This window comes from Limanda limanda, chromosome 8 (assembly GCF_963576545.1).
Source record: "Limanda limanda chromosome 8, fLimLim1.1, whole genome shotgun sequence".
In the NCBI taxonomy this organism is placed as follows: Eukaryota; Metazoa; Chordata; class Actinopteri; order Pleuronectiformes; family Pleuronectidae; genus Limanda; species Limanda limanda.
Window position 1 is genome coordinate 26,195,682 of NC_083643.1, and position 3,781 is coordinate 26,199,462.

Below are 3,781 nucleotides of genomic sequence, written 5' to 3' on the forward strand. Positions count from 1 at the left end.
TTTCAATTTTATGTGATTGGTCTTTAACAAACAAGACCTGGCTGTAAAACTCTTTCACTTTGTTTGAACTAAAAATCTATTCTTATTAACTATTCTATTATTCTTATTCTTATTCTTATTCTTATTCTTATTCTTATTCTTATTCTTATTCTTATTCTTATTTTTATTCTTATTCTTATTCTTATTCAGGCGCTATTCACTTAATGTTTACTTGTTCAAAAAGCTTTGGAAAAAATTGTAAGAATCTGCATTGTGCAGTCTGATGAGGGATCCAGAGCATGAAACATCATGATCCAAGGACTAAAAGCTCTGTGTAAAACACATTAGCATCTAACATCGTCTATCGTATATATTTTATTAATTATTATTATAATATATCATATATCATATATCATATATCCTATATTATATATATATATTAGATATGATATAATAAATAATATAATATATTTATATTACTGTATAATATATTATATTATACAGTTTGCTGGCTGCCTGTGATCACTGGGTGGCAGCATACACAAACTGTACAGACTAATGAGTTAATCCCATTTCAGTTTACCTAGTACTGACTGAAACATCTCACTCAGGATACATTTATCAAGCACGTTTCTGTTATAGCCTTCAATGATCTTCATGAGGTGAAAACAATTTTATAAGTACAAGAGTGTCTTTTTTGTTTTTACTGTCAGGTCTGATCTCTGTACAGTACCTCCTACTGGCAGGAGGTAGAGTGAGTCGTCCACCAATCACAAGGTCAGTGGTTTGATCACTGGCTCTTCCAGTCAGCATCTTAGTGTGTGTATGTCAGAAAAGCGCTGTGTTTAGAACAAGCACTATGTGAATGGTTAAATAAGAGCTGCATTGTGAAGAGCTTTAAATGGTCATTGAGACTTCAGATTTCAGAGCTCTGTTAAATGGTGAATAATGGCCACTGATTGTGTGGACGTGGCCAATCAGTCCCTGTCTGATCTGTCCAATTAGTCGTTACACAACGGTTGGTTTAGTCTCCATTAGTTTGTGGGGTCAAAGGTCAGTCAGTGTGAAAACACTATCATGCAAACGTGAAACAGTGATATCACCTTGTGTGAGTCTTCAGTTAATCCTCCTGTTTCTGTATGTGCTGTAATCCACCTATGTGTGTGCGTGTGTGTGTGTGTGTGTGTGTGTTTGTGTGTGCCACCTGATGTCAGCACGCATCACTGCTGCTCAGAAGGTGCATGGGGGCAGGGAAGCGTGTTAAGAACTGGTGTGTGTAAACCTGGTGTATGCAGAGCTCGTGTGTGCAGAACTGGTATGTGTAGACCTGGTGTGTGCAGAACTGGTGCGTGCAGAACTGGTGTGTGTAGACTTTGTGTGTGCAGAACTGGTATGTGCAGAACTGGTGTGTGCAGAACTGGTGTGTGTGAGACTGGTGTGTGTAGACCTGGTGTGTGCAGACCTTGTGTGTGCCGCTCTGGTGTGTCCCTCTCAGCAGAAGGAGCTGCAGGAGCAGTCACTCTGGTGCTCACTGAAGCCACAGATTGTCTAATTAGATTAAGCGAGGCTTTCCTCAGATAATCATTTAGCCAGCTCCTGTTTTTTTCTCCGATGGAGCACTGCTTGTGACTGTGAGCTTGCTGAAGGTCAAGCTGAATTTCTGGACAACAGGTTGCTTTTGGGAGTAAATTGCGGTCTTGGAGCAGGTCTTGGTGCAGACTGGGGCTGGGTTATGGGCTGTTTCTGGAGCGTGTGTGACGCGGCTCAGAGTAATCGGACTGGTGCTAATACCTGCTGCTGCTAACAGGAGGCGATGGGGGAAGTTTCTGTAAGTGAAGCATTTTATTCTTCTCTGTGGTGACATGAATGTTTTATTACAAGTGACTAACCTTGAATAACTTTTCTGTGGAAAAATCCTGAATATGTTTCCTCTGTGTAGCAGACTTTTTTTGTTACATTACTTGATCAGTAATGGAGCAAAGCAGAGTTCATCAAGAAAAATCCTTGTCACCTTGTGGCAGTTTCTGTAATATGAAGATTTGCAGCACTCATGTCTCTGTATAGCTGAACTGAATATGTGTGTGTGTTTGGACGTTTGGGTGGAATCCCTCATTAAGCTTTAGTTTTGTACAGCAATCTTTTTTCAACCAGTAAGACCATCAGGACTTCTGCTCAGCAGCTCTTCTCTTTCTCTCCTTCAGCCTTAAACAGGCTGCTTCTCCCTCGCTCAGATTACGGCTCGGCTGACTGATTGACACAGATTACAGTTGAAGGCACAGAGGTCACACCATGTGAGGAACAAAGGCTTTAAGTTCACACACCACACTCAAAGATACTGTGTGTATTCAAATCAAAACGGTTGAAATGCATATGTTACTTTAGGTAGGGTTGAAGAGCAGAGCAGTGTGGTTAGAAGGAGGCTGGATCAGATGTATTGGTCAGCTTCACAGTTGCCTTGTGTATTTAGAGTCACTCATAACTGGTTACTGACAGTGATTTGGTGAGAACATGTAACACATATGAAATAAGATATTTAAATGTAGGAAATATTGAGTTCGTTAAATGTTCTCTTTCGGATATGAATCATTCTTTATGATCTATATGTTCTTTTATTAAAATTAATTCTTACTGTTATTTCAGTGTTAACACCCACTGCTGCTATTAAGTACAGTGCTCAGTGCAGGTGTTAGTTCCTGAGCTCAAATTGGTGAGAAATGGATTAATGGAAGAGTGAGTTATTGACACTTCAAATATTCTTGTTCCATGTCAAGCATTTCTGAAAGAATTCAGATCAATTTTTTCGAATCAGTTCAATAAAAGCTCTGTCAGACATATCTCATATTTCAGGAAACTACAACAACTTTTTACCTACCTGACTACTTATATATTTTAATGTATTTAATTCGAATTCCATCTGAATCATAATAGGATATGAAATGCTACAATATGATACGATATGAATCCTTACTATTTAATATCATACCATAACATATTATACCCAACCATATTATACCGTACTATAGCATACCACACTATACCATACAATACAATATTATTCCATAGAAAATGATACAATATGATACGATATGATTCTGTATACTATGGAACCATAACATACAATACCATACCATACCATAGCATATTATACAATAGTACAATAATGTACAATACAAAAATATATGATGATTCTAAACAATACGTTATGGTACAATATGATACGATACAAAACAATAAGATACATTACAATATGAGGGTATACAAAATGATATGATACAATGCGATTGGTTAAAAAACAGCATGGTACCTTAAGATAGGTTAGGATTTTAAAAGAACTGAGCTGAGAGTCCAAGTTCACCCAGCTAATCCCCACTCCCACAAGAAGTTATTAACAAACCACCAAAAACTTTTCAAATACATGTAATATCTGTGTGATGCATCCAAGAGTGTCAGCAAATCCTTCTTTTAAATGTTTGCCAGTAGAAGGAAAAGCCAAATTTAGATATAATTAAAATATATCAGTCTTTTAAAACCCCCTCATGTATAATTTGCATGTAATTAGTAGTATGAGTATAATCCCACCCCAGAGCTAATATCAGGTACATGACCTTGTTGTCCTGCGCCCAGCCACAACACTTGAGTCCAGTCATGTACTCTATATGGTAATATTTCTACCTTTTCTCCACAGTTATGCATTTGTTCACCACAGAGGTCTCTGAAATAACCGTCCCTGTCTTTCCCTGTACAGTCACAGAGTCCCTGTAAGGCCACATCTGCACCGCAGGCCCACCACTGAGTCTGTGTT